This window comes from Parus major, chromosome 2 (genome assembly GCF_001522545.3).
Source record: "Parus major isolate Abel chromosome 2, Parus_major1.1, whole genome shotgun sequence".
NCBI lineage: Eukaryota > Metazoa > Chordata > Aves > Passeriformes > Paridae > Parus > Parus major.
Genome location: NC_031769.1, coordinates 148,345,579 through 148,371,462, shown reverse-complemented (window position 1 = coordinate 148,371,462; position 25,884 = coordinate 148,345,579). Strand labels below are relative to the sequence as shown.

Sequence of the window (25,884 nt, the reverse complement as noted above, 5' to 3'; positions counted from 1 at the left end):
ATTATGGAATATTATGGAATTAGTAAAATGGATGGATTTTATGTATTTATCTGAATTGATTGGTTATCTTGCAAGAAGAAATTGAAGATATTGAGGAAATTTGAAACAGGTCCTAAAAAAGATTTTTTAAAAATTTTAAAATATTTTTCATTTCTCTCCTTCCGTTTTCCATAGCACTTGGAGCACTGGCTTGTTCCAGCCCCGATTCCTACACAGAGCTAAAGAGATTTGTAACATTCAGTAAATAATATGCATAAATTGTGCCTATTAACGTTCTGAGTAATTACCAACAACAGAGTAAATACGAGGTTAATGAGATTAACGGGGCAGAGGAACGAAAGCTCAGAGTGTCCCTCCCGGTGGCCCTGGAGCCCAGGGTGGCCCCGTTTCTGTTGATGAGCCCAGCATGGCTGGAGCTGCAGCAGTGATTTTGCTGCTGTTCCCCATACAGAGCCTAATGAGTTCCTACTGCTGGCATTTTTCTTTAAATGCTGGATAATATTATTAAATCCCACTCCTTGCAAGGGTTGTTTTTAATAGCTGTTATTTATGTTTTTTCCCCTATTTGTTTCTGGTTCTGGGGCTTGGTGACAAGGTACCTGATTAGCCCTAGTCCTCTGACATCTTCTCCCACACATCTGGTACCCTCCTGGATGCCTCTTCAAGGCCACCAGAGGAATTGGCCAAAGTCTTTTCATGTTACTGTCAGAATATTGTACTCAGAAGTATTTTGAGATTAACCCTTATTTTCTTATCCTTAGCTCCATCCTGGCTTGATTTAATTTGTCCTTTGCCTTTTTCCCCTCTAAGAGCTCTTCATTACGTGCTCTCCAATAAGTCTTGCAGGGACAGAAAGTCCAATTTCCAAGCAAAACATGGTTATTTTTCTACTCTAGTATCTCTTAAGCCCTCTCTCTTTTCCAGGTTAGTGGGTTTTCTGCTCTCTGTCCATCATCCTCCAGCATCCTCTGGCAGTCTTCAATGTTTCATCAATGTCACTACCTCAGAATTGTTTATTTGAGTTTTCTCCACCCAAAACTGCATCTACGTGGTTCCCTCAGAGCTCTGGGCACCGACTCCCCTTGCTGGTCATGTTACAAACTGCAACCTATTTTTTTTTTCTGTTTTAAATGAAAATGCCTTACCCAGAGACCTATTTTGTTTACTCAAGATAAATGTTGTACTTATGACTCTGATTTTTCTTGTTCTGGCAGTTCTGATTAAACCATGAAGCTTCCATGTAAACAATTCAGGTAGAATTTGGGCACTGCACATTGCCTAAATGAATTATTCACCTCTTAGGTTTTGCTTTCATTTCTTGGGTGTTTGGTTTTCTTTCTCATGTGGGTTTATTTCTAAAATTTATTTTATTATTGCAAGTTATTTTCCTACTGTTTCAATTGTGTAGAGCAGTGATTTCTCTCGCCTCTCAGTTCCCTTGTGTTTTGTTGTGAGGTTGGCTGGTTAAGGGATCAGGAACACACGTAGTGTTCTCCTCTCCCCTTCCAGTTGCAGGAAAGGAAGAGGAAGAACCAGGAATATTCAGTAGATCAATACCTGGCCCCGAGCCTGGTGTCACCAGCAGATTTTTAGGTTTTTCTTATCATGGGACGCTTTGCCAGCGAGGCCCTTGGTTCTGCTGTCCCAGTGGAGGTAGGGGATGGAGATCCCTGCAGCAGCAAAGGCACCAGGGTTATGGATGTGTTCAAAACCGTGGAAGTGCCTGAGAATGGCCATGTAGGAATTAGGGCTCCTTCCCCAAGGAGAAGTGGTGGGAACAATAGCCCAGCTGAAGTGCATCTGCACCAGAGCCCACTGCATGGGCAACAAACAGGAGGAGCTGGGAGCCCCTGTGCAGCTGGAAAAATACAGCACAGTTGCCATGAGGGAAACAGGGTGGGATGACTCCCACAGCTGGAGGGACAAGGAGCAGAATGAAGCCTCCATAATCCAGGGGGAGATGGTCAGTGACCTGCTGTGCCACTTAGGCCACTGCAAGTCTCTGGGGCCACACAGGGTCACGGAATCATAGAATAGCTTGGGTTGGAAGGAATCTTAAAGATCATCCAGTTCCTGTCGCCCTGCTGTGGGCAGGGACATCTCCCACTATCCCAGGTTGCTCCAAGCCCCATCCTGGCCTTGAACACTTCCAGGGATGGGACAGCCACAGCTGCTCTGGGCAACCTGTGCCAGTGTTTCTCCACACTCATTGTGAAAAATTTCTTCCTTAAAACCTGTGACGATGAGGTTTTGATAGGAACCGTTCCTCCCTTGCCCTGCACAGACATGATAAAGGGCATTCTGAGGGAGAAGAAAGTAGGTTTTGAGTTTTTTTGGTGGGGTGATCTCTCTCCCCTTTCCTCCATTGTCTATTCCAGTTGGTAACTGGGGGAGCAGTTGATCTGAGTGTTGTCTCTCCGTGCTGAGGCTGGGGCCGTGACTCCCTTTGCTGGTCAGCCTGCAGGGAAGTCATGCTGATGCTTCCAGATGTTGCAATGCAGCTGGACAGAGAGGTTCCTGAGCTCCAGGACAGCGAGACCTCCATAAGGCGAGGAACGTGTTAAATTGTAACATCTTAAACGCTCATAGTTTCATCATTTGGATATTTTTGCAGATAGAAAAGCGATGGAGATAGCAAATGTGTATGTGTGAGTGCAAGGGAGGGACTCACACATATTTCTGTGCGAGGGCAGGGGAAACGACTCAGCTTGCTGCAGCTTGTTGCTAATATTTGTGTCTGAGCGCTTAAAATTTCACAAGAGATATTAAGATTTGAGAAATGTGTTTTGTTGCCTTGTAAGTGTATGATTAAACCTTCATCATTTTCTTCTTTTTCACTGTGGGAATCTTTAAGTCGTTACGCTTGTTTTCTTCAGGCATCACACTGAAAGCAGAGCGGCGTCGTTATTTATTTATTTTTTGGAACGTGCTCCCCTCTGCCTGTTTTATGCAAAAGCACTTTAATTGATCTCACAGACAGTCGAGAAGAGGACAAAGAAGAAAATATTTAATGCAGCGTATAATTCTTTCTGGTTTTGCCTCAAAATAAAAAGCCACTTTGCAAGGATTTATATATCTAAACACATTTTATGTAGACAGAACAGCTACATTTTATCTGTCCGCTGCAGGAGGCTGATGCAAAGAAATGCCTTGATCAATGGTATGGACTGGTTCAGGGTAGCTCCCAGACTGTTCCAGTGGTGAACACATTGCCAGTTTCTTGCCACCTTGATTACAATTGTTGTTTCTTTCTATATTTGTTTTGACTATTTTAATTTAATCTTCTTGAATGTTAAAAATGAAAATGATGCAGGTCCTTGCTGTGCTGTACTGAAGCACAGTGACATCTCATTCAACCAGGAGTCTTTCCTATGCATTTTGCAGCTCCAGGATGCTTTGGATGAGGTGAGAGGACTGTGGCTTGTCTTTAATTCTCCTGCTGCATCCAGAGCTCAGTCAAGCCTGGCAGTTGAACACAGATTGCCTGAACTGCAAAGCATCACTTCAGTGTCAACACCTCCCTTCTGTCTGTTTAAGGTGAAACAACTGCAGGGATTTGATGCTGTTGTTTGCTTCCCTTCAAGGTTTGAAGTCTGAACATCATCAGTGCTGGTGGAGTCAGGAGTATTTACGGGCTGGAGTCACCTTGCTTTGGCTCTGTTGTAGCCAAATGTCAAATTAAATGGTGTGTGTCAGGTCCTTTTCTGTGTTTGTGATTTGCTGTGTCTGAGATGTGGAATGCACACATGAGTTAATGCACACTTCCATGATTTGCTCCTTCAGTACTAAAGATTTCTGGACATGGCCTGCAAGAGCTGGCTGAGAAACTGCCTGAAAGCTCTCCCTAAAATAGTGAGCTTTGGGAAGCCCTCTGTAGTCTGACAGGACTGAAATGTGGACCACGGGGTTGTTGTCACCTTCATGTGCTGGAGATTTTGTCAATTTAATTGAGTTAAAATACTTGGAAGAGATTAATCTTTTTAGAAGTTGTGTTAATGTCTTTAATGTCTCGAGTAAGTAAAAATCCCTTATTGAAATAGCTTTTTGATAGTTTGGAGGTTTTCAGCTGCATTCATTTGAAAAATGCCTTGTGCCAAGACTTAAGGGTGCATTTTCAATATATTTTTGGATTTCTTTTATTTAATATTGAGCTTGAGAAAGAACAACCCCTGTCAGCTGCCCTCCCCCCACAAAAAGAAGGATGAGTAAAAGCAGGAAATAAGCAAGAGAAGCTTGTCATTAAACCTAAATCCACTTACAAACATCTAGTAAAAAGGCATCTTTAGAGGCTCATTCTGTACTTTTATTACAAGGATGGTGTTATACTGCTGTATATATCAGAGAACTGGGTAACAGCATGTCCTCTGTCCTCAACAACTGCTTAGAGCTGTAGGTTTTTGTGTTCAAGCTGATGAATATTTTAGCTTGATGTCTCCAAGGGTGAAATGAAGGAGTAGCTGCTCTGAGGGATTAATACAGAGTGAATTAGATGTTTGTAAAAAGCATTAAAAGCTGCAGTTGCTGTATTGTATCCCGGTATTGGAAATGTGAGGCGAGCTGCTGTGGTGCATCCCCTGTTGCAGAGGGACATCCATATGGATTGCAGGATTAAGATAGCTGGTTGTTTGTTTAGTGGGTGCTTAGATGACATGAAAAAAGGAAAAAAAAACACTTACTCCCCACTCCCTCTCTTCTTTCCCAACATCAGTCATAAAAATAGTTGTAAGAAACCTCGGGGATGTTACTTCTCTTTTCCTTCACAGTTTCAGCAAGCACCACAGGCTGAGTACTTGTGGGTACCACAAGGGTGATGTTTCTTCACCCCAGAAGCTGCATCCTGACTTTTTCTCCGTGTCTACCAGCCACAAGGCAGGAATAACATAGCCCAAGTGGGCAAGGAGATGCCCAAGGGGTATCTCACAGTAGAGGGTGGTGGTGTTTTCTCCTGCTCCTACAGCATCACCAGGATGGGAGCCAGGCACCATCTTTGACATAGGTAGACACTAACTCGGGGTTTTGAGACCTGTTTTCCCACTGCCAGGGTTATTCTGGAGCCACAGCAATGCTTGGAGCAGCCCAGCCCTTGTTCTGCTGGTTGGGCTTGGGGCTGTTTATTTTGCCATCTTCTCAGAAATCGCTCTCAACTCGGCTCACTTTTTTTAGGAATGTGCTTTCATAATTTGTGATCTGAAAGGCTCTCCTGCAATGGAGGAGGTTTGGAGCTGTTATTTTTAACTGAATGTTTCATTGATCTGATTTACAGCACTAGCTGCTGGTCCCTGTATTAGCAAGAGAGCGGAGAGGCAGCCGTGGTGTGGGGCAGGGAGTGTTGTGGGGAGGTCTTGAATTCCCTCCCTTGTCAGAGCTAATTCATCACAGAGCTGCAGCCTCAAGATGCCTTTTTGCATAATTTTAAGCCAGTAAAAGTGAGGGCTCCACTCTCTTGTAAGTGGATTCGTGGAGTTCAGCCCTATCCAACATTTTTGCCTCGTTGTGTTAAGCCAGCATCAAAGTCTGATGCATTCCTAACAGAACCCTATAAAGAATAATTTAAAAGATGCTTAGATGTTGGAGTTTCAACTCTTATGAAGAAGCTTGTGCTTTCTCTTGGGTTAAATTAATCTTGCTGCATTCCCAACTGAAGAGCCTGAGTTTCAGCTACTGGGACATGGTGGGACCTTGGCTGATCTGGTAGGGTGGATGGAGGTTTCTTTTCTGGGCAGTGCCATTCTCTCCTGGAGAAAAGGAGGCTCAGTGGGGACCTTACCACTCTCTACAGCTGCCTGGAAAAAGGTTGTAGTGAGGTGGGTGTCAGTCTCTTCTCCCAGGTGACAATGACAGGATAAGAGGAAATGGCCCAAAGTTGAGGCAGGGGAGGTTTAGGTTGGATTTTAGGAAAACCTTCTTCACTGCCAGAGTTCTTAAACATTAGAAAAGTTTGCACAGGGAAGTGGTGGAGTCACCATCCCTGGACATGTTCAAAAAACATGTGGACATGGCACTTGAGGATGTGTTTTAGTGGTGACCATGGTGGTGGTGCTGAGTTAACATCGGTGTTGGACTCGATGATCTTGGAGGTCTTTCTCAACCTTTACAGTTCTCTGATTGTCTGTGATGTGGAGAGCAAAACCTTCATGGAGTGTAAACCAGAGCTGGGAGCACCTGAAACCTTCAATGACTGGTTTGAGTGTTAGCTCAGTCCTGAGTGGGTAAATAAAGCTGAAAGCCTCGGGAATGGGTTATTTTTCTACTTCACAAGCCAGAAAATTAAATACAAACAGAATATTTGGGGCACCGGGCTGAAAGTGAGAGCAGATGAGCACCATTGGGTTGTTGTCAGAAATATTTTTTTAAGCTTTTTTTGATAGTTTGAAGTCTCTCACTTCCTTTAAGGCTTTCTCTCCTGTCGGTGTCTTTCTGCCTCTTCCGCTGAAGTAGGTTGGTCGAGTTAATCACATCAGAGATAAAAAATACAGTTGACTGATTTTCTCCTCCACTCAACCATCAATGTATGTATTCACCAAGCATGTAAGGACTTAATATCTCAGTGTCCTCAAGGAAATCTCAGGCAAATTCACCGATTATCTATTCTTTTTTTGCTATCATGCAGTCAATCAGTTAACATGTGTCCGGGTCTGGATTACCCATGTGGGTTGTTTGCTGCCTCTCTAAACGCTTTGGAGAAGAAATTGAGGCATGGATGGAACCTAAAGCTGAGGAGGGGGAGTGTCCATGGATACAGGGAGGGTGTGGAGAGGTTGTGACAAAAGCATCATGAGGATATGAAGTAGGAGAACAGGGGCTATCATGGAAGGATGCTTTTTGTAGGGGACATAGGTGGGGATTCACCATTGATTTCTGCAATCCTCAGTGCTATGCAGAGCAGAGATGTGTGGATTTATCACTGCTAAGCCTTGTGTTGGCCAAAAAAAGAGTAGAAGGAACATAATTTTTTTTCAAGATGTTCTGAAAGTTAGACATTTAGGACATTGTCCTTAATGTTCCTGATGCAAAATAACTGAATTACTTAACATTCCATATATTTGGTGTATGCTCTCTCCTCCCCTGGAAGTGGAACTGATGAGAATGACAAGGAGCTGGATTATGAAAAGTAGCACCTCTGTGAGGTCAGGGTGGCTACCTGTGTTTTAGAGATCCTCAGGGTTTTCAAGGCAAGTGTGCCTGTGTGGACAGTCCAAATTTAGAAAGGAGAGTAGGGTGAGATTCAGCCTGTCCTGCTGGGTTGGGCTTTTCATATATTCACAGAATCACAGCATCTCCCTCTGGAGTTCATCCATTCCAACCCCCTGCCAAGGCAAGGAACACATCCAGCTGGGTTTGGAATGTCTTCAGCGAGGGAGAATCCACGCCCTCCCTGGGCTGCTGTTCCAGTGCTCTGCCACCCTCTGTGAAAAAGTTCATCCTCAGGTTGAGATGGAACTTGTTGTATTTTAGTTTATAGCCATTGACCTTGTCCTGTTGCTGAGGACCATAAAAAGAGCCTGGCACCATCCTCTTGACTCCTGTCTTGGAGATATTTGTATGGATTGATGAGATCCCCCTCTCAGTCTTCTCCAGACCTGCCAGGCCTGGCTCCCACAGTCTCTCCTGACAAGAAAGACCTCTCTCCCAGCTGGACTTTGAACTGTGGAGAATCCACTGAAGCCAGTGTGTGTCAGTTGTCTGCTGATGACACAGAATCACGGAATCATGGAATGGTTTGGGTTGGAAGGGATGTCAAAGACCATCCCATTCCAATCCACAACCATGGACGGGAACCTTCCACTAGACCAGGTTACAGACAGTGCAGACTTCCATCATGTTCTTCCAAAAAAAACAACTTAAGAAAAGAGAAACTTTATTTGAGAAACTATTTTCATCAGATGATGGTGTTCAGGAGGGAAGAAGTGAACTCTTTGCATTGCTTATCTCCTGTAACATTCACAAAAAGGCTGAAAGCTGAAGCGTAGCCAGCTCAGGGCAGCAATCCCATGCACTCCGCTGCAGGGAGATCCTGGCTCCCCAGACTTCTGCACTAACAGGAATGAGCCATCTGGGAGGCAGGAGATGACTCCAAACTGTTCTGTTGGTATGGATGACTTTGCCAAGGAGGAGGTTCCTGTCACACTGGGTGCTACTATTGATGGCACTGATGCAGATCTTGTGTGCTCCATCATGAGCACTGGAGATGAGCTCACTCCTCTGCCTGGAGTGAGGAAGGCTCTTGCACACTCAGACTTCCTCTCTGCTTGCTCTTTTCCCTGAATGGCCAAATAAGCTCAGGTTTTCCTCTTGAAATGTTGTTTCTCTTATCTTCTGCTGCCTTCAATTTACTAATGACCTTTCCTGCAGCCTGAATGCAGTGTTCCTGGTACTGTGAGCAATGTAAACTGTCTTAAATTATACCCCTCGTCCTCCATCCATCTCAGTTTGGTTTTGCAGGGAGATCGTGCGTTATCACTTGGAGTTTGCTTTCAGAATTGAGGATGGTGATAAGTAAATGCTGCTGGTAGCAACAGGAGAACGTGGACTGCTTCAACCAGCTCAGTATGCAGAAAAGAAGGAAGAAGGGATTTTTAATTTTATTTTTTTCTTCACTTATGACTTGTATAGAGCCCTGTATCTTTTCCAACCTAGGTTTTCTAGGGTTATAAGCAAAGATGCTCCTGTCAGCTGATTTTCCTGCCTCACATCTGGAAATGCCAGTTTGGGTCATTGCAATAAAGGCAGCTGCACTAATGCAAACTCTGCTATGTGTGCCTTCCTTTGCATGCTTCCTCTGCACCTGGAATTGTTTCCCTCTTCATGAAATGACTTTTGATTGGACACCTACAGGTGTGTTGCTGTATTTTTCTTGGTAATCTCTGTCACTCCCCTAATTTTTACACGGCAGTTTAGCGGAAGGGCTGTTGAGACCCAGCTGTGTTGGCATTCATCAGTTTTGCTCTGACTTGACTGCAAACAAGACCCTGTGTTTGTTTGCAGTTAAGATGGTGAGAAATCCTTAAAATAGAAAAGCAAATTCATGCAATGAATGATATAGATCTAATTTTTGGACTAAAGTGGCGAAAAATCAGGTCACTGTTTAACTGAAGGACACTTTTCTGTTAATTATGGTCCCAATTTCTTCAACAATAGGGGAGTAATGTGGGCAGATCAATTTGTTGGAGCACAACAGATTTATGTTGGAAACAAACTGTGGCACTTGCTGGTTGGGCAGAAGTACTTGGGAAGCAAGAACAGAGTTCAGGCCTCTGGCTGTGGGACACCTGCTTCTTGCAGGGGGTGTTTGGGATGCAGTACATTGATTCTGGTGCTTGTCAGGTTATGTATATAAAAGTTATGGAATCATAGAATGGTTTGGGTTGGAAGGGATTTTAAAGTACATCCAGTTCCAGCCCCCTGCCGTGGGCAGGGACACCTTCCACCAGACCAGCTTGCTTCAAACACTGGTCAACCTGGCCCTGAACACTTCTGGGGATGGGGCAGCCACAGCCTCTCTGGGCAACCTCTGTCAGGGCCTCACCATCCTCACAGGGAGGAATTTCCTCCTAATTACTAATGTAAACCCACTGTCCTTCAATTTAATTAATTTCCCCTATGTCTTATCGCTTCATGCCCTTGTGAAAAGTCCCACCCTTCCTTTAGGCCCCTTTTAGGTATTGGGAGGGGCTCTAAGGTCTCCTGGAGCCTTCTCTTCTCCAGACTGATCAGCCCCAACTGTCTCTGTCTTCATAGAAGAAGTGTTTCTACCCTTAATATTTCCCTTGATTTTCAGGCTGATAGTAAAAGTTTTTAGGGTTTTTTTAAATTCCTTTTTATTTTTTCTCTGATTTGTTTAAGCTGTCCAACAGTTTCAAGTTATAGGAGCAGCCAAAAAGGGAGGAGAATGGGACCAATGAAAGGGAAATTCAGCACAGACTCTGATGATTCTTGTATCACTATTGTTCTTTATGATGATCCATGTTGTTGGGAAGGCTGAAAAAGTGGCATCTGTCACTCCCCAGCCATGGGGCCATTTTGTTTAAACATATAAGAAAATTATAGGATGAGTGTCTGGAGGCAATGCCATAGGAACAAGTAATAAAGACTTCTCTCTCAGCTCAAGAGGATCTCTTTCCTGGAGGGGAATGTCAAGAAATGCATCTCCTGTGACTTCTGCATCCCTTGTGACACTGCATCTCTCTTGACTTTTGGTAGCCTATTTGTGGAAGTATTCAGAGAACATATTCTCCTACATGTTCTCCCATCTGTCTTTTTCCCAAACTCACTGGCCTTGGTGAATGCTTAAGAATAGATGTGCTTTCTGAGTTATGTTGAGAAGGCAGTTAAGAATTTATTTTTTGACCTTTCTGTGTTTAGATGATAATATTTTTAGTATCTTCTATGATGGCTGCTTCTGAGTTGATTTGGACTCTCTTTTCCCATTTAAATGCAGAGAAGAAAACTTGATCAGTGTCCTAATCCAAAAGATATTTTGGGTTGTTCTGCCACCTGGGCCAAGGTGTGCAAGATCCCTTTTCATGGCTCTTAACTGTTGTTTTACATTGTTCATAAAACTCTTTTTTGGGAATGGAAGAACTGTGCTTGTAGCATTTACCAGTTCCCCAAGAATGTGCAGTTGCTTGGCTGTACAGACCCTGAATAAACATGCAAAAAAAAGGGAGCCCAGAATATCATCCTACCACCAAAAAGGTGTGAAATGGAAAGGAAGGAATTGTTTCTTCATGTAAACTTTTAAATTTTTTTTTTTTTTTTACTTGGCTTCCCCACCACATCAGTGGTTTTTTCTTTCATTTGCCACTTACCTCATCTTAAGCTTGCAGGCAGATGACTCTGGATGGTCTTTTATTTTCTAAAGAAAAGGGATAATACAGGCGAGAACATCTCAAACAATCTTAAGATTGTGAGGTATGGAAAAAGCTTTCTATAAAATGACATCTGTTGGGGATGTGATATATCTCTTGAATTCAGTGTAATTAGACCCCGCTCAGCTGTGTAACTTTTGACATGGATTGGCATCTGCTTCTCTGAAGGCTTAATGGTGCCTTTAATTATAAGTAGTCTAGGAATTGCCTAGAGAGCCACAGGCTTCATTTCGTTCAAGAATCTCTCTTTTGGATGGTGATCAGTAATAACGTGCTCAGAAGAAGAGCCAGCAATGTCCTGATATGCAAATGTGGTGATGAATCCTCCCTGGGTTTCTCCTGATGGTAGATCATTAAGACTTGGCTTCAGCATTTCATGCTTCAACTTAGTTATGACAACTTTGGCTGGTCTTGTTGTGTGCTTCCCTGTGCCTTTGGATCCTGGAGTCCTTGGTCTCTAATACCTGTGCTGTATGTCAATTATTCAAAAAATTCTCTTATCTCTTGAATATTTCCTGACTATTTTTTTTTTTCTTGAGGGAGATTTCCTGTTTTGTTTTTTGGTTTTTTTTTTTTTTTGTTTTTTTTGGTATGTGGTAGGAAGCTGAGGGATTCTTCTCTAAACTGTTCCTTGTTGAGGCTTTTTCTGCTGTATTTGATGCCAGTTTCCAAATCAAACTCGCTCCTTCAATGTGTCTCCTTTCTTCTCCCCAGTCTCCATGGGGCAAGAAGTGTTGCAGGTCTTCATCCCTCAGCAGCTCTTTCTCTATTAAAAGGTTAAGAAACAAATGACACTGCACCACCAATTTTACCATATAATTTTCATAGAATTCTACAGTGGTTTGGGTTGGAAGAGACCTAAGGATCACCTATTTCCAAAGTCCCTGCACCTTCTAGATTGCTCCAACCCACGTCCAACCTGGCCTTAGACACTTCCAGGGATGGGGCAGCCACAGCTGCTCTGGGAAACCTCTGCCAGGGTCTCACCACCCTCTGAGTGGTGAATTTTATATTATAGTGTCCTATAATAATTACATTTTGCTGTAAAATAATAATATTATTCTGTCCTCTTTGCTATGCATCCCATTGCTCACCTGAAAGGATAAGCCTTGGGCAAGGTTTCCTTTTGAGGTGCCAGTGGTGACATCTGGTTCCTTTCATTGGTTTCAGCTTCTGTTAGGAGTGTTCCTGCTACAACACTTCCTCTCCATCCTCGTTTCACATTTATTTGGCCTGGTGTAGATAATTCTAAGCCATATTGAAGTAAAATTTCTGAATAAGAGAAAAAAATCAACTTGTGTTCTCAAGAAAGCAATGAGTTGGAATTTTGGGGACCATGAGCTGCTGTGAGGGTTTTAAGGTGTCATTCCCCTTCTTTGCCCATCAGTTGATGTTCCCCATGATCACAGAATGGTTTGGGTTAAAGGTCATTCAGATCCAAACCTCTGCCATGGCAGGGACACCTCCCACCAGACCCAGCTGCTTATCCTGGTTATGTTCATTTGTGTGGTCAGGCTCAGACAGTGACAACAGCACTCACAAAGAACTTGAAGAAGTTCCTGGAGACCTGTGATTCCTTCCACAGTCAGTGGATCACCTTTAGGGAGGCTCTGGTCTCTCTTCCGTGGCTGTAGAGCTGGATTAATAAACGTAACACTGCAGTTACATGGGTGAACTTGGCTTTTTCTCCCTTCCCTGTTGTCTAGCACATTCAAGGAATTTAAATTGAATCCATGTTAGTGTTTACTGCTTTCAGATGTGCTCACTCAGCACTCTGGCTGCTGTTCATACCCCTGCAAGCCTCTTCTTGCACATCCCAATCTTTGAACGATCGGAAAATCTTTGACAAAGTATTTAATTAGCTGTGTTACAGCCTCGCTGCCCAGACTTGGCAATATTTGTGATTCTGCCTGTGTTTGCATCCTCCTTAAGTCATGGCTGGAAAAAAGACAGCCATGATTCCCAGTCAAAGCTCACTGGACCTGGGATCCCTCTGAGCCCATGCATCACTCAGGGAGCTGTTTTGAGCTTTTATCTCTGCTGTTCACAGTGTTTTTTCCACATTAGAGAAACTAAGGTGAAATTTTTCTACCACTGGAAGCCCTAAGATCGAAGCAGAGGCATTAACTGCATTCAAAATTATGACTTGGAGCAGGTTACCACCATTTTAAATCCTGTGTATTTAATTGCTTTTTCAAAAACACATCCCCCTGGTACAAAAATTCCCAGCCCGGGTCCTGCCTAAAAAGTGCAACTGGCAAGGTCATCCTTCCACTTTGGGACAAATGTTGGGATGGTCCCTTGAAGGATTCTCCTTGTTTCTTTGGTGCCTTTTACTTTGATCCAGGAGCACTTTTTTTATCCAGCCTCCTGGCATCTTTGCAAGGAAGGGAGGTATTGAGAGAAAATCATTTACAGGGTTTGGTGGCATGGTGCCATTTTGTTACAGTGTAATCATGCTTGAAATATTCAATAGAACATTATTCTCGAGTTAATGGGGGAGATTGTTGTTGGATTATATCCTGTGTGATTTTTCTTTCTGTGTGTGTAGAGTTTTCTTGCTGCAAATGAGATAAATAAAGGATTATATCTACATTCTTAATAGCTGGTATCAGAAGTGAAGCGCTTCCAATAAAGTATTCCTATTTCTTTTTGCCCACATAAGACTGTTTTACAAGCTTACGTCCTTCTATTTTTTTTTTACCCTCTTTAAATAATCTTAAAATCAGGTTAGAAATTGTTTCCCTTTGCCCAGACTCTAGATAAAGCATCTCTTCACAAAAACAGCAGAATGATGTTGCATTTTATTTATTGTAGGAAGAAAAATAGCTAGTTGGAGGTGAACAGGAGAGTGAAAGTTCCTTGAGAAGATGGGAATTGCTTTTTCTCTTTTCTTATGCTTTGGTGGTTGTTTTCAGATCTGCAGCAGTGACCTGGTGATGCTGTGCCAGTGCTGCAGCTGCTGGAGGGACAACAGAGAGAGGGCTGTAGGAGCATCAGCAGAGTATTTCTGGGGGTCAGGAGGCTGCAGGATTCATCTTCCCATCAAAGCAGGGCTGAGAGAAATTGAGGCCCTTTAGAGAACCATTTCAGGTGATTTTCAGTATCAGTCTGGAAAAATCAAAAAGTCCTTCTGTACAGGCGAGATAAAATAAAGGTAATTCAAGGCAACTTGAATCTCTCTGTTTTTCTCAGAGACTTTCAGCAGACATTTGGATCCCAGAATGGTTTGGGTTGGAAGGGGCCTTCAAGACCATCCAGTTCCAACTTCCTGTCATGGGTAGGGTCAGGACCAGGTTCCTTAAAGCCCTGCCCAACCTGTTCTGTTTTAGAAACTGGTGATCTTCATGGTTTGTTTTGTTTTTTGGGTTTTTTTTTGAGATGTGTGTACAGTACCTGTTACTCTTAGATTTAGTATTGGCAGCAGTTTCTTGTTCAGTGTGTTGTTCCTTGTCCTATTTTCTAGGGAAGAAAGTATTCTTGACAGTCACAAAGGACACTGGAGTAGATAAAGTGTTATTGTATGGTAATTCCTGCACTCCAAAGTTACAAGGAACCTTTGATCAGTCCTCTGCATGATTATCTTAATATCATGAAGGCTGATAATGTAAATGGAGATTTCAAGCTTGACCTGATTCATAAATAGGATAAGTTAAAATGATGAACGTGATTGAGTTATTTGCTGCAGCTGCTTCCAGGGCTGGATTGATTTGAATTTCTGCTGACAAGGCGTTGAGACCTCTGGGAAGGACATCCCTGAGTTTATTAGCAGATTGCTGGGGAAGGAAGAGTTTTGGGGATGTGGAGGGTGGGTGGTGGTGATGGGCTGGCTGGGCTCTGAAGCCTTGGGCTTTAAGTGAAGTCTTTTGCAATAATTCATTCTGGTTTTAGCAACTTAGTATAATCATTTTAATTGAATGGTGTGTTCCTGGTACTGCCACTGCAGTCAGTGCATCTCAGTGATGGTTCTTGCTTTGCCTGGTACCATGGGCTCCTGATTGTTGCTGGTTTGGAGTCTGGGCATTTAAAGAAATTCTGACTCGTTGATCAGGGATTCTATCTGGGTTGTTTGTATGTTCTGGTAAAAGCTTGTGATGGCTAAAGATTCTCTGTTCTTTGTTGAGATTTTGTCTTAGAAACTGTGAAATCAGTGTGATGCAGGACCCAGGCTGAATCCATGCTTTGGAATCTCTCTTCTGCAGAATCTCAGTTGCTTATCTGATCATCAGACTCAAATCAGTTTTTCTTCTTTTGTCTTAAGATTCACCTGTGTATAACTTTTATCAGAGTTTCAACTGGGTCTGAAACCTTTGACATCACAGAAATTTCTAGTTGTTGATCTATGGGGTTTCTTGCCTCCTGGCTCTTGAAGGAGCATTTCAGTGGTGTCACTGTAGCACTTCTCACTGAACACTTGAGGCAAAAAATCATTTAATTCAACCTGGAGAAAAGAAAGTTCCAGAGAGTCCATTCCTGAGCCTGAAGGGGCTCCTGGAGAGGTAAAGGAGAGCTGGAGAGCCACAGAGTGACAAGGCAAGAGGGAATGGCTTTAAACTAACAGAGGGCAGACTTAGATGGGATACTGGGAAGAAATTCTTCCTAGTGATGGTGGTGAGGCCCTGGCACAGGCTACAGAGAAGCTGTGACTGCCCCATCCCTGGAAGTGTCCAAGGCCAGGTTGGCAGATAGTGGAAGGTGTCCCTGCTCATGGGAGGGGGTGGAACAGGATGATCTTGATCCTCACCCTTCTCCATATGCTGGGTATGGGCAGGGAGCTGGCTGTGCTCTCCCCTGTGCTCTCACATCTCCAGCTGGGACGTGTTTGCTGTCTAGATATTCACCCCCATCCACACATCTCATCTACCAACTCTCCTTTACTTAACCTGCAAAGATTTAAGGCGCTTAATGGCCAGAAGCTTTGGCAAAGTGAATTGAAAGCCTTTTATAAATCAGTGTTTGGTGGTCTTCACCTCAGTGTGTAAAGGTAAAAAGCAGCTGTGTGTCCTCCTCCTGCTGCTTCAGGCTCTGTCCTTGTGTTAAATCCTCCTTCTTACTCTGTTTCCTCTGTAAATCCTGCAGGTTGTAAGTGTCCTAAATCTTGCAGATTGCTGTAGAAAATATCCTCTGTGTTTACTTGTTTGTTAGTTTTAAGAGAGTCATTTGTATTTGACCAGCTTTACATAACTCTGTGTGTGTGTGTACATATATATATACATAATACTTCATTCCTTGCACAAATCCCTATATATATTATTTTACTTTTTTTAATTCTAAAAAGCTGGGTAAACTTCCTCAACCTGTTGTGAAGTGATGCCTTATTTTTATGCAAGTCAAGATCTCAATGGACAGGAGATGACCCCATAGAGGCACTGCAATACCTGTTCCCATTTCTGCACCTTGTTTATACCTGAGATCATCTGATTGTCTTTAACTCCTCCCACATACCACCAAACCTGGTGCTGGCAAATGCAGCAACTCAGCTGATGTGCACTGATTTGAAAAAAAAATAGGTTTTCCTGGTACTTTAGCTTTGGGGAGGGGATTTTAGTGCATCTGCATTTCTACATTTCTGAATTACAGCCCCATTTTTTATTTTGCTTTTTTTTTTTCCTCTACATTTTTCTCCAGCACTGCTGCTTTTTATGGGACTTTTTAAAAACAAAAATAGGGAATTTTTTCCTACTCAGAAATCAGTGTCTGATGCTGGAAAGGGCTTTTACAAATGCTGTGGAGTGCTGCTGCTGGGAACAGCCTTCCATAGCAACCTTCAGCTTGAAAGCTAAAATCACATCACCCCATATGACAGCTTTATTATTAGATTGGCATGTGAACCCTTTGGCTGGGGTCGAGGTGGCAGCAAAAAAGTTCCCCTAGATTCTGTATTTAGGAGGTTTTTTAATTAATTTTAGATTTGTGGGGGCTTTTGTCACTTTTCATTTTCTCTTTTGTTTATTTTTTTCTGGTTTAAGTTTTCTTTTTCTTGGAATAAACGTTAGGAAAGTGAGAGACGCCACTGTAGGGAAGGTAGATCTCTGCCATGGGGAATGACACATGATCGTGGCTGTCACCAGAGCAATTTCACTGAAAAACAGAATCCAAGAATGATTTGGGTTGGAAGGGACCTTTATAATCACCTCATTTCAACCCCTGCCATGGGCAGGGACACCTTCCACTATCCCAGGTTGTTCCAAGCTCCATCCAGCCTGGCCTTGGACACTTCCAGGGATGGGGAAGCCACAGCTTCTCTGGGCAACCTGAGCCAGGGCCTCAGCATCCTCACAGGGAGGAGTTTCTTCCTTTATATCTATTTTTCCTAATATCTACTTCATGTTTTCTACTTCTATACATGGACTAGATGGGAGTCCTTGTTGGAAAGCTGGCAGTGGTGGATTTGTGCTCAGGTTGTGCTTTTTTGGGATTTGTGTTTATTGCAGTGACACATGTGCCCTTCCTGTTCAGCCACTTTGCAGACTCGTGTCTCATCTCTGTGCTGGCTTTGCTTCCTCTAAACTTGTGGTGGGAGGACTCCAAGGACCTGGAGAGCCAGGGGAAACTCCTGACAGTAGCAGGAAAACCAAATCAGGATATTCCAGATCCAGTCTGAGGCAAGGATGATGACAGCAGGTTTGTCTCCTGAGCTTTTCATTGGGCTTGGCATTTCTGATCTGATGGATTGGGCAGACTCTTCCTCTCCACTGGAAATCCAGACTGGGTGGGCTTGGTCTAGTGAAAGGTGTCCTGCCCATGACAGCAGAGTTGGAACCAGATGATCTTTAAGGTCCCTTCCCACACAAACCCTTCTGTGTTTCTGTGATTCTCAGAAAAACAACTGCAGGATAATTGGACATGTGTGCCTCACTCTGAGCTGGAGGCTGCTGGGGCTTCTCTGGCTGCCAGGCTAAGAGCCATAAATGCCTTGTGCTGTTGATGATAACAGCTGATAGGATCCCCCTGATCCCATTTCCCTGGTGCAGGGATACCCACATCCACACTTTTGAGGAGCAGCATCGCTCCTGCTTCCTGCTTCAGCTCTGGGTTTCTCATCCCAAGCTCTCCTGGGGAGGAAGAAAGCTCAGTGGAGGAGAGGGGGTGGCTTTCTGTGCTGGCTGTAAGCAAGGAGACAGCCAGGCTTAGACCCTGGGAAAGCTCTGGTGATAGAGAAAAGGCTTTGGGGTCCACGTGAGGAGTTGCCTCTCTTTATCTGTGATTCCTTCAAAAGCTTTTCAAGCTTTTCTAACAAGCTTTGTGAGTATCTCCATCCTCCATTTAAATCCTATTCCTTTCCATCCCTTAGCACTTCATAGAGAAGCAAGAAGTGACTCATTACACAGCCTACGAGGAAGCCTTAATGAATAAATGCATTTAAGAAAAAGAAGAAAAGGAAAAAAATAGAGTTCTGTCTGGGTCAGACTGGTGCTTTTGCTGTCCTGAACTCTGAAAGAATAAGTTAGGCTGCTTCTTTTTATTTGCTTTTAATTAATTGAGTCACTTTTGTGCCGTTGTTAAGACTAATAGGACTTTGTTGGGACTAGAGCTGTGCGTTTGTGGGTTGCTTTTTCTATTTTGGGGTTTATTTGGTCTTAATTTGCTTGAAACATCAAGAGCAAAATTTGAAAATCTCCCAGGTTTCTTCCTTTTCCCTTTCCCTTCTTTCTCCTTCAAACCTTGTTGCTGGCAGCATCACATGGGGAGAGGAGCAGTGAAGTGCCCTGTGGTGCTTTCTGCTCATCTTTGGCACTAATTGAAGCACAACGGTGTTTTTTGAGGCACCTGCAGTGTTTTGGAGGTTGGTCGGCTCCCCTTGCCTTGCAGAGGAGCTGTGCTTTCCTGCCAAGTCCCTGAAACAATTCTGTTTATTTACTTTCCTTCCTTTGCTGTGCCGATGGAAAGAGCCTTGGTGACACTTTTAGCTTTTTCTCCAGCAATAAAAGCACCACACAGACCTGCAGTTTTAAAACTAGAACTTGTGCATCCCCTTTCTTGTTTCTAAATGTTCTGCTCAGGCTGGAATCTCTGCTCAGGACTCCTGAACAGTATGCATGTATATATTTATATATGTCCTGCATTACATGAATTAAAAAAAAAAAATATATATATATAATAAAAAAAACTATAAAAATTATGTAATGCATGAATTCAGTGCATGAATTTTGGTGTTCATGAGAACAATAGGGGCAGTTGGCTGGTGGTTCTAACTGGGAATTACACTTGTTTTTATTTAAAGGTGGTGAAAAACATCCCTGCCCATGTCAGAGGGGTTGGAGCAGGGTTTTCTTTAAGGTCCTTTCCAACCTAAACCACTCCGTGATTCCATGGTACTGTGAGATTCTCCTTGAATTCAAAATCTCATTAGTGCTCCTCTTCTCCATGAGCTCCAAGTGTGGTTTTGTTTTTTTTTAATTGTTTAAATACAGCAAAGCAATGTTTTCAAAGGGAGGGAAGAGGGTGAGAAAGAAGTGTGGGTGCTCCTCGGAGATCGAGCTGATCCATTTTTGTCTTGTTATATATCATTTTAACTTAATGCTGTTATATTATTTCAGCTGTGCTTGGTTTTCAGATTGGGTGCAGATATGAAGTTGCTATAACAACATGATGATTCATACAATGCAAGCAACAATCTGCCTGGATTTATTTTTCTATCATGACGACTTAGATGTTTTTGGTGGGGATTTCTGTCTATTTTCAGATAGGCCCTGCCGCTATCTCTCTGCAGTGATTTGAGTTGGATTACCTGGGCTTGAGGTGGTAACACCTGAGCTTGTGTAACAGAGCCAGAAGTCCTAAAGCACTCCCCAAAGGCTGATGCTGCAAGATTTAGGGTGGGAGATGGAGGCATGGAGATGTGGGGGGATGGTCCAAGCAGCTTCAGCGTGTCAGGTGTGCAAACACAGCACCTGGCACCTTGCACCTGTGCTCAGCTGGTTTTCCATCTCACTTCTTCTTGCAGTGATAGAGCTGCCAGACTGATGATTCCTGACAGCCTCCTGATCCTGTTGTTTAGAAAGAGAAGCTCCAGTTGTTTTGAATTTTCCTAGAAACATCTTGTCAATGCTTCTGTTGCCACCTAAAGGTCCTCAGGAATCACTGGGGAGTTCAAGGGTAGATCCAAAAATCATTAATGGAATCACAGAATGGTTTGGGTTGGAAGGGACATTAAAGAAAACCTTATTCCAACCTCCTGCCATGGGCAGGGACATTTTCCACTATCCCAGGTTGCTCCAAGTCATGTCCAACCTGGCCTTGGACACTTGCAGGGATGGGGTAGCCACAGCTTCTCTGGGAAACCTGTGCAGGGGCCTCACCATCCTCATGGCAGAGAATTTCTTACTAAAGCTAATCCAAATCTTTCTGCTTTCAGCTTAAATCCATTGCCACTTGTCCTGTCACTCCATGCCCTTGTCCGGAGTCTCTCTCCAGCTCTCTTGGAGCTCCTCTAGGACTGAAAAGGTGCTCTAAAGTCTGCCTGGAGCCTTCCCTTCTCCAGGTTGAACAACACCAACTCTCTCATCCTGTCTCCATAGCAGAGATACTCCAGAAGATTTAATTAATAAATATGTTTATTTAAATTTTTTTTTAATTGTAGTCTGCAGTAACAGAAATGCTTTATTTAGGTCTTTTAATAGAAAATAAAAAGAAAAAAGAAATACCTAGAGAACTAGGGACGATTGATTTTTCTTTGAAAGATAACAAATTATATAGAACAGTATACTTCCTGCCAATTTCACATTGCTTCTCCTTTAAAAGAGCAGTCGTGATGGGAAGTGTTTCAAGGTACCTCCAGACACTTTGTCAACTGCTCAGTTCTGAACCTTGAGGAATGGAAATAAATGTCTTGAGCTTCCAGAAACCTCACACTGAGCTTTCTCTCTCCTCTCTCTTTTCTGTCCTAATGTTAGGGGTTTCAGATAACACAGAGAATCACAGAGCCATGGAATGTTTTGGGTGAAAAGAGACCTTAAAGATCATTTTATTCTGACCCTACTGCCATGAGTGGGGGCACCTTCCACTACCCCAGGTTGCTCCAAGCCCTGTCCAACCTGGCCCTGAACACTTCCAGGGATGGGGAGTCCTCAGCCTCTCTGTGCAACCTGTGCCAGGGCCTCACCACACTTACAGTAAAGAATTTCTTCTCAATATCTGATCTAAAATTCCCTTCCTTCATTTACTTCTTCCCTGCTTTATTTACATCTGTAAATGTAGCAAGGTGCTCTGGCATCTTTCTTGGAGGTTTTTTGTTTTCCAGTTTTAAATATGAGATTTTAATTTTTTTTAATAAAGTGTATTTGTATTTCTTAATTTATATTTTCTTGCTAACAAATATAGGATTACTCGATTATTTGTTGGCAATTTTTTTTCCCTGTGTAGAGCTGTAGCAGGGCTTGATGCCTTTTGGAAAAAGCCTCTTCCTCCTTGCACAGTCCTGTGCTGATCTGAAAACCATCCAGAGATGAAAACAGGCTTTTGTCCAGCCTGTCTGTTCAGCTGGTGTCTCTTTATTTTCCCTGACAACTGGAATGCAGTTGATCCTGTAAAATGTCTGGGCTTTTTGTCCTGTCTAATTGTGTTAAACTGCATTTGCATCCTAAAGAGAGCGGCTGGGAGAGGATGTTGAAGCCTTATATGCATTTTTAAACTCATAAATGCCATCAGTGAAGTCTAAAACATCAGATAACTCACTCTGAAGGCCTTGCTGAAATGCACTGATGCCTTTACACCTTTGTGAGTTGTCTTCCCCTGCATGGAGTCTGCAGATCCTACACTTGTTGCTGTCAGCTGTATTAGGGATAAGGAGGAATCATAACTGTGAAAACAGCCCTGGGGGCTGTAAATATCTGCCCACTATGCAGTGAATTTTGCAGTTTTGTAGGGGATCATGTTCTTGTTCCTATGGCAGGACTTTTGGTGCAGTGCAAGGAGCTGTTCCTGTGTCAGAGGAACCATCTCTTCTCCTGGTGTTTCTGAGCCCTGCCAACCCCCACTCCACCTTCTCAGCAATTGGATATTTGGGCACCACAATAAAAGTTCAGTAAAAGTGGAAATAATGGAAAATATATTCCAGTCCATCACAACTTTTTCTGGAGGTGTGTTCCAAAAGTTTAAAGCATGTGAAGAAGGCAAGTCAGCGTGGTAGATGAGATATTGTGGGCATCGCTAAGGGTTGTTGCTTTCACTTTGCTCCTGGGTATGGTTTTTATCCCTTGACCACACTGATCATCCTGACCAGATCCCACACAGCCTCTTCCATGCTGAAAGTTGTAGATTTCTCCTCCTGTGACTTCTTCTGCACATGGGATGAGAACTTTCATGGTCGACTTGGTTTCTTGGAGGAAACCTGTTTCTGTTCATCACAGCCCTGCAATTTTAGCCTCTGACTCTTGGTGCTGTTGCTTCTTCTCTTGCCTGTGCTTTTTTCTGGGCACATGACAGAGCTTTGTCAGTCTGACACCCATGGCCTAGGACAAAAGACTGTCTCACCCAGCTCCTTACATGCACGTGAGCATTTCTGTGATGGGTGGAACGTGATTCTCCCTCTGAGTCATGCAATTGCTGTTTCCTTCTCTGAGAAATCTGGTAAAATCAGTAGAAGTAAGAGGAGGGAAGAAATGGAAAGTATCTCTGCATTTCAAGAGAAAAAGCAACAGCTCCCCCAGGGTGGTTGTTTTGGCAGCAATCTGCATCTCAATTTCAACCCCAAAATAGCCATCAAGTGCAGGCAGCTGTGTTTGCTCTCCCAAAAGGTGTCTGAGAGGGTGTCGGTTTTCTTGCTGTGGTCCTGATGATGTGATGAGCCATGAAGGAAATGTCAGCCACGTGCACAAGGAAAAGAAAAATCATTTGGGGTTTGCAGCACGACCTTGGGAATGTCTTGACTTGCCATGTTGGTGCCTTGCTGCTGAACAGGGTTTTCACAATGATTTCAGAGCTGTGAGTCAGTGTCTCTCCCAGTGTTCCCTCTGATCTGAGCTGGAGATGCAGTGTAAGACCAGCTGTAGCTCAGATATCAGGGTTGGGCCCTGGTCTGGTAGTTCAGTTCTTTGCTCCAAAGCTCTTTGTTTGTGTTGCATTGAGAGTGGAGATGTTTCCCCAGATGGTTCAAATAGAGGGCCACCAAGCTGATCACGGGACTGGAGCTTTGGAGACAGGCTGAGAGAGTTGGGGTTGTTCAGCCTGGGGAAGGGAAGGCCCCAGGGAAAGCTGAGAGCCCCTTCCAGTGCCTGAAGGGATTCCAAGAGAGCTGGAGAGGGACTTTGGACAAGGGCATGGAGTGATGTAACAAGAGCGAATGGCTTCAGAATGAAAAGAGGGCAGGTTTATATTAGATACTAAGAAATTCTTCCCTGTGAGGGTTGGGGGTGCTGCAACATGTTGCCCAAAAATGCTGTGGGTTTCCCATCACTGGAAGTGTTCAAGGCCAGGTTGACCAGGGCTTGGACCAGGATGTTCTGTAAGGTCACTTCCAACCCAGTACATTCTGTGATTCTGTGATTCTCAGAACTTTCTCTCCTTAGGGATGCCCAGCTTTGTGAGGTGTCATTGTGTGTTGTTGCCCCTGAACTTTGTGTTTGCTGCCACCTGTCCCCTGAGGCTTTTGCAGAGATTGAATCAGTTTTCTTCTGGTTTCCATTTTTCACTTCTCTCATGTCAGTATGATGGCACAGCAAGAACACACGTGAGCTCTTCAGCAATTATTTCCTGAGAAAACCTCATGGTTGCCTTTTTTTTTTCCCAAGACATCTGGAAACCACCATTCCTCTGGTTCTCTCATAGCCATTTATATTGGAAGATGATTGTCACCCCTGTGCATGGAGGAAACTGCTCTAAAAGCAGCTTTGCTGTGTCTGAGGCAGGGGCTGGTCTGCTGGAGCAGTGCTGGTGTGGCTGGAACCCTGCTCTGAAGCCTGGCAGCAGCTGGAAATGCAGTTTCCCATTAGCCCCTTCAGCTGTCGGAGTCTCTTGACGTGACCCAGGGAAGTTTCTGCCTGATGGATTTCAGGGAGTGAGGCAAGGGTGGGTGTACATTTTAATTTTAATTCTGCATGACAGAAGACGCTTGAGAGACCATCATATTAATTTCAAAACTCTTCAGGATTGTGCTTATTTTGCTGGAATAGTGCAATGGGTTGGCTGGGGAATAGCAAATCAGGGATTTGGGGAACAGTAAAACTAACCACACAGACCTGAGTTAGTCTGCACAGCCTCTCAGTAACCACCTGCGTGTCTTTCTTCACCCTGTTCCTACCCCTAGGAAAAAGATTCTGACCCTGGAGGATCTTTTCATCCTCTGTGTTTTGGGTGGGAGTTTCTGGATTGGAAGGACTTCAGTTGTCCAGTGCAGCCATCTTCCACTGGTCCCATCTGCTCATTCATCCCCAGGAGAAGTGGGGTGGATGTCATGCCAGCAGGAACTGACATTAGCAATCTTCATGTCTGGTGCCTGGGCATGGAGAATTCCCAAAAGGGCAGCTCAGTGATGGAAGGTGGTGGCTTCAGCTGGAGCAGAGACATCTCCACAAAAAGGCTGCTATTTCTCCTCTCCAGTTCCCTTGCAGCTGAGATTTGACAGTTTTCAAACTTCAGATAACCTCCATGTGAAAGCCTTTGCTTGCTCAAAAAGTGGGAGCTGGTTGGGATCCAGAGATGCCACTTTGGGCTGGAAGGAGGAACGTGAGATCAGCACAGACAGGATGTGCAGGACCATGGGTGTGGTGGCTCAGCAGCAGGGAGTGAGGAAGCCTGGATTCATCTCTCCATATCAAAAATATTGGTACAACAGAGGTGTTCACGGGAGTGTTTGTGTTGATTTGGATTGGTACTGTCCTGGTTTCTACCCCAGAGGCTCTTTAGGTTTTTGGAATATTAGGTACATCATGGTTGTGATGCAGTTTGGGGACATTCCTGCAGAACCCAGCAGGGAAATTCCTCCAGACAGCAGCTGATTGGACATTGTACAAGTGAGATGCACTCTGTGCCTCCACCTCAGGAATTGTGTTGTTGCTATTCTATTTTTTTTTTTTTTTTTTTTAAATAAATATTGTGTTTGTGGGCTTGGATGACATTTCCCATTCAAACATGGAGGGAAAAAGGAATGTGTCACTCATACCCAAGGCACTGGGTGCATAGCTCAGGAGAATTACTCATAAATCCTCAACCTTGTTGTCCAGCTATGAGGGATTTCTGCCACCTTTCCTGAGTCTGGCCTCAATCCTGAAATTAATCTCAATTAAACAATCCTGATGGCATTTCCTCTCTCAGTGCAGGCAGAAGTCATTTTGTCCCATGGCAGAATGCTTCAAACAAAGACGAAAATAGACAAACCCTCCACAAAAAACCCAAAGCATAATAATTAAGCTGGTGCATTTGGGGTGTTAGAAAAGGGTACTCCCATCCCAGTTCCAAGCAGATGGTGGACTGCACAGCACAGGTGGAGCAAATTGAGGAAGACTCAATGCACCAGCTGAGAAGTTGAGGTGGTTTCCCTTGTAGACATCTCAGGAGGAGGGGTAACTTCCCCTTTTGGGGAGCAGATGGGATCTGGAATTTCAGTGTCCTTGTGGGCACTGGTAGGATGAGCTGAGTTTTGGATCTTCTGAAGAAGATCTTTCTTCTTTCTTTCTCCTGCTGGAGTCACCTGGGTTTTGGCTACTCTTAGTGAAATCCTGCAGGAAACAAGGATAGTGAGCCTGTGATGGTTAAATCCAGACATAAATACACCTTTTACCTGCTTCTCATCATATTCTTCCTAATTTATTTCTTTTCCTGTAGCAGAAAAGAATGGCCTGTGAAGTCACAAATTCCCAGCTCTCAGCCCCTGTTTTCTGGTTTTCTTTCTAAAGAAGCAGGGTGAAGGAAAGGGGCTCTGGGATGTCCAGGAGAAAAAGCATCCTCATAACCAGAGCAGTGATGATGTGGCTCAACAAGAAGCTGGAACCAGGATGTCCTGGGCCAAACAAGGGGTCTGGCAGGCTGCACATCACCATGTCCTGCCCACTCTTCCCAAGCAGCAAGTGACAAGAGG

At 43.8% G+C, this 25,884-nt stretch overlaps 1 protein-coding gene across 13 annotated transcripts in view; it reads left to right on the top strand.

The window, feature by feature from the left end:
• The window catches only part of TSNARE1 (t-SNARE domain containing 1), a 449,947-nt gene that overhangs the window by 15,963 nt on the left and 408,100 nt on the right, over window positions 1-25,884 (top strand). The window lies entirely within an intron of this gene.